Raw genomic sequence first — 12338 nt, forward strand, 5'->3', positions numbered from 1 at the left:
TATTTGGAAACGATTTATGGATTCCCCCGCGGTCACTGAGAAGAAGCAGGGTCGGGAAAAGGAAACCTTTTTTGGAAGAAAACCCATTCGTCCACAGTTCGTCTTCGCAAGATCAATCTTATCTGTCCATAAGTGCTTCATCCACATCTCGCAAATCTTCAGTCAAGAAAGGTTCTAGAAGTGAACACTTTAAATCGCCCTATCTGGTCAAGTCCTATCTGATCAAACAACATCAAGCTAAGCGAACGTCTCATTCCGCTTCATATAAAGGCGCCAGGATGAGTAATAAAGCTGGTAGGGATTCTGGTAGCCGTGTTGGAGAAGGTGTTGCTGATGGACAGCAGATATCTCATAAACTAGGATTAATGACGAAACCTTTTATAGCTAAGCCACCAAATGTTCTTCGTATAGATGAAGCTTCAAAGACCAAGAAATCTACTTCGCCTGGTGCAAGATGTCCACCCAAGACTGATATATCCGATGTCTACAGTCCATCTAGCCCAAGCTCACACCAATCTAAGCATTATAGATCGACCATACCTAATAATTATGTTCATGTAGCTAGGTCTACTTCGCCTGGTCCAAAATGTCCACCGAAGGCTGATATATCCGATGTCAACAGTCGATCTAACTCAAGCTCACACCAATCTAAGCCCTATAGATTGACCATACCTAATAAGTCTACTTCGCCTGATCCTAAAGATCCACCAAAGAACGATAAAGCCGATAGGTTATGTGATGTTGACATTCAGTGGACTTCTAGCTCACAACATTCTAAGCAAAATGAACCGACCTTACCTTATAATTCTGTTGATTTGGCTCGGGGAGAGGAAACGGCGATGGGATTTGCCGACGATAAAACAGCATGTTTGCATGAGATGGGAAGATCAGTAGATAGCATAAATAGTCAACAGATAGATGATACAGACTTAGAGCACCTGCAAACCTTGGAACACGAAATTGAACCCTCAAATTGTGGTCCATGTTCTTATCCAAACACAGAACAGATAAACACAGATTTGGAATTATCCGATGATTACATAGAAGAAAATGGCGGCGATGTTTTAAGGGACATGGATGATCTTGTGGCTCATACCTTTTACCAGGATTATTATGATGATGCACATTCTGTTGACCCACGTTTCTGTCAGGGACATGCTGAGATGGATGATGCCATTGGTGACCCAGTTCCGATGATAAATCACCAGTCGATGTTAAGAGATGGCGTTTATTATCCGACCCCTCCATGGAAGCAGTATAATTTACAGCTCAGCGATAGCCATCCTTATGCAGATATGTTCAAGATGTACTCAGTGCCTCCACCAAGTCCATCTCCAACACAAATCAGAAACGCAGCTGCAGATGCACTCAGTACTGATGGGTACTATGACGATAGACAGCTTTATGCAGATATGTTCAAGATGTACCCAGTGCCCCCACCAACTCTATCCCCCACACAAATCAGAAACGCAGCTGTAGATGCGCTCAGTACTGGTGGTTACTATGACGATTATAGTCTTTCTTCCTCATCGAGCATGTATGCCACTTCTAGCTCGTGTAGCATACGACCAAATAGCACACCTTGTGAATTTTATCCAGCACCAGATCCCAGTTTACAAGACGCTAATAACTCACTAATAATGGTTCTCCCGACTACCAGTGACACACAAAGAAGTACATCTCAACAACAATCTCGTAAATCATCACCAAATAAATCAAACACAGACGATGATGAACCAACTAGTGATATCGAAGAAATGATAACTTCTTTTAAAAATCTGGTTCAAACCCAAACTGAAGATTTAACATCCACGGATGCATCGCTATTGCGCCAGTTTAGCAAAGGAAACACAATAAATAATCAGTCAAAAGATCAACTCACCGGAGAAGGAGGGGTGTCTTTCAAGAAGGATGGTGGGCCTTTTTTAAACGTTTCTGATCATAAGGAAGAGATACAAAAAGCGAGGAATCATGGAAATGTTATAGAACACAACGCCGATTCGTCACAACCACTGTCAAATACTATAACTCCTAATAACAAACCAGCATGCGACCCAATAAATGCAGTTGAAAAGCAAATTTCATCAAACGAAAAAACGAATATATTTAAAAACATTAAATCCTCAACTTTGAATATATCTGGAATTAAGACCTACACAACCCAAACTAAAATAAACAATCAAGAGGAAAACAAGGGACATAAGCCTGGTACCATGAAGGCGAACGATTCTTCGCCATGCTTAAAGGCCCCAGTACGAAGTCCTGAGAAGAGAATTGAACATATCCAAATTCATTCACCTATAGAACTAAAATCTCCCAGAGGCGAAAACCATGAAAGCTGCTTGGGGAAGCCAAATAACGAGGATAATACACGCAAGTTTCCTGGGTCACCATTAGTGTCGACAGATGATCAATCCAGTCTAGAATCCTCCAAACATTCTCCACTAAATCAAACTTTGCGACAATCATCAGACAATTTCAAACCTAGCACAAAAATAAAACCTCGACCAATTCAGCTTCAGTATCATGTTGATTCTTCAAGATCAAAAGGTCGTAGTTCGCAATTTTACAAAAGAACATCGCCAGTAATGGTTCGAAAAGGTTTAAACTTCCGGTCAACAGGCAGAATCCGGAATATCCATTTTAATTCTACGTATTTAGCCACATTGGCTAAATCCACAACGCAACAGGAAGGGGATTTTGATGGAATGATAACGATTTCATCGTCAGCCCAAAAACAGTTGGCCCCGGAACCGCAGGGTCATCCTCGAATAACGCCGCCAAGGGTGACCAAATCCACTGCGCAACAGGAAGGGGATTATGATGGAATGATAGCGATTTCTTCGTCAGCTCAAAAACAGTTAGCCCCAGAACCACAGGCTCGTCCTCGAATAACGCCACCAAAGGTAGCTAAATCCACAACGCAACAGGAATGGGATTTTGATGGAATGATAACGATTTCTTCGTCAGCTCATCCTCAAAAAACGCCGCCAAAGGTCTGCCATCCGTCAGTACAACGCGACATATCAAATGATGACGATGACACCATTTCAACTACCGATTTTATCCGAAATTATAATAAACCCGGCTCAAAATATGTTACTTCAAACGGTATTCAAAATGGAAGCAATTATGGATACTATCACCAATGTGAAGACACGAAGAATATACCAGTTTTGAAGTATGCCCATAAAGACAATGGTACTGCTGAGGGACTCAAACTGCTCGAATTCATTCCAGCAGAGGTGAGAAGAAATGGTAGCTACTTAAGTCCGCGGCATTCAATCGAATCAAATCCACCATCGCCAAGATTCTCTAAAGTTGAATCACACTGTACGACAATCCATATTAATGATTCTATTAATAACCCACTCCATGATCCTGGGCTTCCAGGTACCAATAAAGCAAGTACCACCAAAACACCTTCTAAAAACACCAATATTCCACAAACTCAGTCGAACATTGTCAACGTTGTGTTTCAGTATCATCAAAATACCACGAGGAGAAAAACGTCTTTGCGAGATACGTCTTTTCGACGTAAAGTGATGCGTGGTCCCACCAAGGAACACGTCAAAAGACCTGACACAGAGATACAACATCTTATAACGGCAGATAAAGGACGCAAGTTAAGAATATGTATAGATTTAATAGGTGCCACTGCTGATGTTGACCAATTTCCAAAGCCTTTGGAGGTTAAGAAAATCAGCCAAAAGGGTGACGTTGCGTCATCCATGTAACAGTATATACCTGCAGACCTTTTTTTTTTTACCTTGATTTTGTTTTTCTTTTACAGGGTTGAGGAGCGCGGGGGGGGGGGGGCGAATGGTTTCCTTCCCCGGATTTCTCCTACAGCTAAAGGCCCCTACGCGCAAGCGCATAATTGAAATAAAATAATATTTGTTTGTGTCGAGAGGACCTTAAACTGCATCTCTCTCTCTCTCTCTCTCTCTCTCTCAATCACTTGCACTGAAACCAGTAACATGGACGGTAGATCTTCCTTTGTTCTTTTCATTGAATATGCAACTTGTTTTCGCGCTAATAGATTTAGTGGAGCTTAACCGTGCAATAACTAGACAATTTCAATATTATTGCACACATTTGCTAGTTTACGTGGGCCACCTTGAGTAGAATTCATATAGAGAAGTGGGTGTGTTGTCTGTGCAATAATAACGAGCATGAACAGTATTATTTCACTCATTATTGATAGGTGTTCTTAGTGTTTTACGTCCACTTCCACCGAAGGTGATATCGCAGACAAGTTGTCTTATTGTCATATGTATTGGGGGTCACGGTGGCTAAGTGGGTAAGCTGCTGGCATGCTAGCCTGGAGGTCGGGTGTTCGATCCCTGCATTGGCCGAGAAAGTTCATCCAGATTTTCCAGCGTGGTTCCCCATTGTCAGTGATGCAGGACGGAGGGCCTGACAAGGACAGCTGTCTAGTCGTTCGGATGGGACGAAAAACCGAGGTCCCATATATACATTGGCGTGCACGTAAAAGATCCCTTGGCAGTTGGAATTTGATATAAGAGTAGTCCATAGTGCCGCTGCCCGGGAAAAATTTCCCTCATAGCACACTGTATGGCGTATGTCCGTCTTCATTAGCCCAGTCGGAGTAGAACAGTAGGACGTTCATTTCATTTCATTTTATTGATTGAAACCAGTGCAAATTCATGTATTCAGATTTTTATTATAGTATATAAGTGTTATTCAGATTTTTATTATAGTATAAGTGTTATTCAGATTTTTATTATAGTATAAGTTTTATTCAGATAATAGATGTGATACGTGTAATACAGTGTATTCAGATTTTTTGTCTTTCGGTTCTAATCAGGCTTTAACATCTTCTACATATATTTGAATTTTTGGTCCTGTATAACAACAAACAGCGTAAAGGTCTGTTTGATGGATTGTACAAGATGTATGATCAGGGCAGGTAACTCTGTTTGGTCCACGTCCACAAAATAGCTCTTTGTTATTCGCATCAAGTATAGGATAATTTACTTTACAGGCTTTTGTAGTCTGAACACATGCTTCTGTAAAAGAAAAAAATATCGCCATTTATATCCTCATTCATTATAGGAGCTAAACCTCTTAACTCAAATTTTTCCATAATATTCGAAATTAAAATTCAATATTGATCAGTTTCAATAAATATTGATGTTTTTATCTTGCCGTGAAACTATAGAGTCCTAATATCCAATATGTAAGACAGATTCAGGGGCGGATCCAGGAATTTTTGCAGGGGAGGGGGGGTCATGTTCCTGAGACAATGTATCTCCCCCCCCCCTCCCGCTTGGTCTCTATCGTCATTTTTGCGTATATACATACACATTGAGCTTTTTAAACAGAGAAATTCAACACCTCGTTTGACGTCTATTTTTATTATGAATTAATACAATGACTTTGTGATTCAATTTCATGGATGCAAAGCATTAATTGTGATATCACATAATGTCTATATCATTATCTCGTGCTTTGAGTGCCCATCCTGTCCCAAATCTGACGATAAAGGATAAAGCACACGGCCGAGAAACCTTTCTCATAAAAAGTGTTGATTTACAAAAAAAATTATGTAGCCGAGCAGGGGGGGGGGGGGGTCGACCCCCCCCCCCCCTCTGGATCCGCCCCTGAGATTAGCATCTTATAATCAGTACACGAGACGTCTACTCTATGGTTTCGGGTGTCATTTTGTGAATAAATAAAACATATTTTCCTACAACACAATGTGAAAGTAATTAGTAAAGGCTGATTCACAAACGATAAAATAGTAATTTAAAAAAAAACCAAAAAAAAAAAACCGTGTAGAATGCACTAAGCAGGCGTAAACGAACATAATTGATTAGAAATTACAATATCTTTTTTTTCTCAAAAAAAGAATATAAATCACTTTACATACACTCAGATTACATTAATATGTGCTTTTAGAACCATTTTTGTCTATTTAAATGTTCAAAAAAATAGAGCCATGCCCGTTTAACTACTATCTCACTGGGATAAAAAGATAGTCGTGATGGCTCAGTAGGTATAAGGTCTGGCTCGCTAAATAGGTCTCGGTTTCGCTCCCGGTGTTGGCTTAGACAAAATCCACTTGTCAGTGGTACAGTATCTACTCGTTCGGGTTGGACAGAAAAAAAGAGGTCCCATGTACACCACATTAAAGATTGGCGTGCATGTAAAAGACCCCATGACAGTTGGAATTCGAAATAGGAATAGGACTCTTATGGCGTATGCTCGTCTTCATTAGCCCAGTCGGCGGAGAGAATCATCATGCTGGACTTGAGAATATATAAAGATATGTAATGAAATGAAATGGGGTTTAACGTCCTACTGTTCTGCTCCTATACTGTGCTAATGAAGACGGGCATACGCCATACAGTGTACTATGAGGGAAATTTTGCCCGGGCAGCGGCACTATCGCCTACTCTTATATCGAATTCCAACTGCCAAGGGATCTTTTACGTGCATTCCAATGTATACACGGGACCTCGGTTTTCGCTTCATCCGAAGGACTAGACAGTTATCCTTGTCAGGCCCTCCGTTTTGCACCACTGACAAGGGGAAACCACGTCGGAAAATCCCGATGAACTTTCTCGGCCAATGCAGGGATCGAACACGCAACCTCTAGACTAGCGAGCTAGCGTCTTACCCACTTAGCCACCGTGACGCCGCATATAAAGATATATTTCTACAGCTATTACTGTCATTGAGTCAACTTATTCCCCGGTTGTACGTGACAAGGAGTAGGGTCGCCTGTACAAACCTCGTGGGTTTTCTCCGGTTCCTCCGGTTTGCTCCCATAGCTAAAGACCCCTACGCGCAAGCGAATTGTTGAAATAAAATTGAACCATATGTTAGTCCCGAAATGACCTGGTTTGTGTCGAGTGTACGTTACCCCTCTCTCTCTCTCTCTCTCTCTCTCTCTCTCTCTCCCCCCCCCCACCTCTTATCCATTCATATAGAAACTTTTTTATCTTTGAAGGAATTATTGGTGAACAGAAATTCGTTCGTGTATCTGTTATCACTCGTCAGTTCAGTCAGTTATATATAGAAGGATAACTCCTTTTGCTTTCGTCACTTTTGTTTCTTGAAATCTTTATTACGCATCTATCGTAGCAATGATCTCCGTGTTTAAAACCAGTTCTATCACACCAATATTGTCCTTTAAGAAATGGTTTGGTCTGATAATGCACGAGGAAATGGTCTGATAATGCGCAAGGAAATGGTCTGGTCTGATAATGCGTAAGGAAATGCACTGATAATGGACGAAGAAATGGCCTAACAATGCTCGAAGAAATGGTCTGATAATGCGCGACGTAATGGTCTGATAGTGCGCGAAGAAAGGGTCTGATAGTGCGCGAAGAAATGGTCTGATTATGCTCGAAGAAATGGTCTGATTATGCGCGAAGAAATGGTTTGAAAATGCGCGAACAGTTATGCATAATCTCAGCCTGGCATAAATTTCGTAAAAATAATATCACGGTAAAAATAATTATTTTAGGTTGTGGGGGTAGTTTTCGTGTTGGCTACTTACCGATGATACAAGTTGGTACTGGAGGACAAGGTGTTGTAAAGCAGTCGACTTTTTGTAGACGACATGTATGTCCACATGGACATTTGTGAGTCTGAAAAGCAAAGGGGAAAAAAATAACTACTTCTAGACGATGTCAAATAGCATACATGGTGAATGTTTCAAATTGGAGCCACTATAGTGAGTATGACACCGGCCCACTAACTATGAGATTTTGTGTTCGACCCCCGGCGGTGACCGAAATAGTAATGCTGAATGTTCCAACCTAGTTTCGCCATGTCATCCGTTCAAGGGCGACATGCTTGGCAAGGAAACGGGGTCTTGTCTTTCGGATGGTACGAAAAGCTTGGGGCCACCTGCGTAGACGTTAGCGTGCACGTAAAAGAAACATGGACAGGTGGAAGTCGATGAAGTGTAAGCAGTAACGCTGCTGCCCGCGGCAAAACATTCCCTCACGAGTCATAGCACACCGCATGGTGTATGTCCGTCTTCATTATCCCTGTTGGTGCCAAAAAACTGAAATAAAATGAAATGGGGTCTAACGTCCTGCTACTCCGAAGACGGATGCCAAAAAAGGGAGAAGGCTAATCCCCATTTCAATTCGTTTTATTTCATTGTGGCCAGCGATCTGCAAATCCAAGGATGATAACTCTGCTGATGGTCATCTTCTATATGAGATCCATAGTGTTGTTAGGGTTAGCTACTAGAGCTAGTGGGTACCGTGCATAAAGCAGAATATATATGTTTAAATCCCGACAATAGCTATATGTACCAAACACAAATATAATGAAAAGAGTTTAATTAATAAAGACAAACAAGCAAAACATTCAGGGGGATTGGTATGGCCTAGGGGTCTAATTTGTCGCGCTTCGACCTCTAGCTGGTCGGTAACCTCTGGCTTGTGGTAGTGGTTTCGATCCCTGATGTGAACGTATGTGGCTTGGAGATAGGGGCGCTTTCTCAACCTAGTGGGTTTATTCCGGGTACTCCGCTTTCCTCCAGAAAAGACAACTTGTCTGCGAAATCAGCTTCGGTGAAAGCGGACGTTAAACACTACGAACAATAACAAACAAAATAAAATCTTACTGCACAAGGATCCCCGGCCTCAACGTAGATCATCACGGCACACAAAACCTACAATGTAAACAAAACTGTATAGGAGTAATCTAGGATTTTCTCGCCTGCTCCCGGGAGTACCGTAAAAAGATAATCCTAACTCTACCCCTAACGATGAATTGCCCATAACTGAATTTTCCAAACCAATGACAACCCCCAACCTGCCTGTAAATAGATAGCAATTTTGAACCCATTTCATGGAGCCGTCTTTTCGGCCAGATTTGGCAGTTAAAATCTTGGGTGGATTGTTCAGCTGATGCTTGTTGAAAAATGATCGTGCAATTTGCAATGAAATAAAATGAAATGTAGTTTAACGTTCTACTGTTCTGCTTCTACAGGGCTAATGAAGACGGCCATACGTTATATAGTGTGCTATGAGGGAAATTTTGCCCGGGCAGCGGCACAATGGCCTACTCTTATATCGAATTACAACTGCCAAGGGATCTTTTACGTGCACGCCAATGTACACAGTTTTAGTGGTATTGAGGATTATTTATGATATATCCAGTTGTTAAGTTCTCCTATAGGTTCAGAAACGGCAATGTGGTTCGTTTTTACATCAAAGACTCTATGCTGGAAAATTTTATCATATAGTCTAGATATGTATCCACAAATCATTTTCGTCCCTGATGTATATCACAATAAGTTGAAAGTTTAAAAAGAATCGTTGCGAAGATAATTTGAAATGCATTTGCGACTAGGAATCACAAAAAGATTGAGAAAATAGATACACGGCATGCTCTTATATGTAGTGGACACTTGCATTCCCTAGACTATGTTTGAGTAAGGTTCCGGGACATTCCCTATGACAAAATCCTATAGTAGCCGGGCAGGGATAACGTTTTGCCCAAAACAAATTGATTTTCGGTGTTTCTGAATTTAAAGATAATTTCAAAAACCCATCTTGGTAGCAATTCAAAATCACAGCGAAAATGGAATCCAAAAAGACGGATTTTAAGTTAATCATCGTTTATTCCTGTTGGATATGACTTGTGACATGATTTTAGAGAATCCATTATGGTAAAAATTCCAAATTGCCACCAAAATGAAATCCAAAGTGGCGGAATTTTAACTAATCGTAATAAAATAGTATCTTCTCCATGTAACAAGCGAAAATTATCGAACAATATGAGCCTTACTATGTATTTTATATAGTTTTCGATGTCTCTGAATTTAATGATCAATTTCAAAAAACCAAAATGGCAGCACTTCAAAATTAACTCAAAAATGGCGGATTTTAAATTAACCGTCATTTTGTCTTGATGGATATGACTTGGTAGCATGTCATTTATGTGGTTGCTGATGTCGATGGTTTCAGTTCTGATCTCAAAAATCAATTTCGTCATTTGTTTCCGTTGGATATGGCTTGTAATATGTCTTATGTGAGTGTTTTCAGGTTGCGCACATACTACAGAAAACATAAATCTACAGTCAGTTGTTCAAAAAAGAAATTTCGCGCCGGAGAGGAAAGAACCACAACGGATCCCCATGGAGTGGGAACTCCTCGCGAGGCCAGGTTCAGGAGCCTTTGGTTGTTCATTTCCCGACAAAGTCTTGCAATTGCCACGGGGTTCTCTCCAACCATGGGCAAACTCGAAAATTCTTTTGAAAAGCCTGAATGTAAATAGTGCTTTCTAGAGTATTTCCTGGTGTTTTTAGCTTATGCATATCTTAACAATTCATCAAAAAACGATTTAAATTCATGGCTACACAAGAACATAAAATAGTTTAGGGGGCCCCCGAAGCTACCATACTCATTTTCAGTCCATCCCTGAAAAGGGAGGGGAAGGATAGGATGACAAAACGTATTTCAAATTCACGCATATGGTAGACCATATTTAAATGTTGTTTAAAGGAGCCCCCCCAATTGTTTTTTTTTTTTGGGGGGGGGGGGGTCTGAATATACATAGTAGGCCCTAACTCCTATTTATTTACAACAGTTATTAGGATTAGTTAAGATTCTATCTGTATAAAACCTGTACATATCCCAATATGGTTTACATTGCTAAAATAAAACACAAAGATAATCATCCTGGAAACATGTGTGAAGTGAAAAGTAACTGTGTTCCATAAAATTGTGTATAGTTAGCCTGTCAGTAATATTTTGTTAATTTTTTTCTGCCATGATAATCGCATGTAGGTGCCCAAAAACATTATCGCCTAAGCCAAATATTTATCGCCCGCTCAGCCAACGACGTAACCATAATGCTTTGTTATATTTTTTAGGGGTTTTAAAAAAGGGTTAGGTTTAGGGGTTAGGGTTGCGGACCCCCCCCCCCAATATATATTTCACGGCTACGCCTCTGTTGACCATAAAAACATTAGATATACATTGTCCGTCAGTTTTACAGCACCCCCTGAGAACAATTCCCGCCCCCTCGTTGCTTTGAGCTAGTTACGTCCCTGACTATAATACAGAAATGAAATGAAAATGAAATTGGGTTTAACGTCCTACTGTTCTGCTCCTAACTAGGCTAATGAAGACGGGCATACGCCATACAGTGTGCTATGAGGGAAATTTTGTCCGGACAGCGGCACTATGGCCTACTCGTATATAGAATTTCAACTGTCGAGGGATCTTTTACGTGCACGCCAATGTGTACACGGGACCTCGGTTTTTCGTTCCATCAGAACGACTAGACAGCTGTCCTTGTCAGGCCCTCCGTCCTGCATCACTGACAAGGGGAACCACGACCGAAAATCGGGATGGACTTTCTCGGCCAATGCAGGGATCGAACACCCGACCCCCAGGCTAGCGAGTCAGCGTCTTACCCACTTACCCACCGTGAACTATAATACAGTGAAATACATTAATAAAAACAAGTATTTTTGATTATTTATAATACCGAGCCAACCTCTTAATTACTCGGGGGTTGGATGGCCGAATGGTTAACACGTGCGCGCTGTATCATAAGTCAACTGGCATGGTTTCGATTCCCCGGTTGTACGTGACAAGGAGTAGGGGTTGCCTGTCCAACATCGTGTGTTTTCTCCGGGTCCTCCGGTTTCCTCCCACTGCTAAAGATCCCCTACGCGCAAGCGAATTATTGAAATAAAATTGAACCATATGTTAGTCCCGAAATGACCTAGTTTGTGTCGAGTGGACGTTAAACCCCATTAATCACTCAGCTACCGCGGATCCCCAGTATATATCCCACTAATAATAAAATCATCTTACCAGTAAAATACCAGCTGTAGATTTCATCTTGTAATATACGTCAGATATCTAAATTTCGGATAACTGAAACAGTCTGTGACAAGAGATACAAAATCTCCACCTTTTATAGGGAATGTATTGTATTGCTTACGTCAAATATATGACAGAATCTATCCTTTAAATATCATTGGCTGTCTTCGGACGTTAACTTTGAAACGCACAATCCAAGTAATACAAAAGCACACGCAGCTGTGCAGTCGTAAATGAAAAAGGGGCCTGTCATTTTATATTTTTGAGACAGTTCAATTCAATATTTTATTGCTAAGGTGTCAATGTTTATTGAAATACTCCAATAGAATGACATGTACGTGTACATTTGTGATAGATGTAAACAACCAATTAATCAATGTTTTGAAAATAATTTAACAATGGACAGCTAAATTACTCCTCGCACAGCTTCGTTTGATTATACCTAATCTATGGTGGCCCATGGTCGCAATCGCCTTTTTTGGGTTATTTTTGGTATTTCATTTAAAA

At 40.8% G+C, this 12338-nt stretch overlaps 1 long non-coding RNA gene across 1 annotated transcript; it reads right to left on the reverse strand.

Annotated features, from left to right (window-relative positions):
* Nucleotides 1-4667: 4667 nt before the first annotated feature.
* Nucleotides 4668-11933, reverse strand: LOC126812160 (uncharacterized). The gene is made up of 4 exons (XR_007675817.2): nucleotides 11823-11933; nucleotides 8615-8662; nucleotides 7532-7622; nucleotides 4668-5033 (listed from the first exon to the last, which is right to left on the reverse strand). It is a non-coding gene; the product is annotated as an uncharacterized LOC126812160 (long non-coding RNA).
* Between the last annotated feature and the right edge of the window lie 405 nt (nucleotides 11934-12338).

Source organism: Patella vulgata, chromosome 2 (assembly GCF_932274485.2).
Source record: "Patella vulgata chromosome 2, xgPatVulg1.2, whole genome shotgun sequence".
Lineage (NCBI taxonomy): Eukaryota > Metazoa > Mollusca > Gastropoda > Patellidae > Patella > Patella vulgata.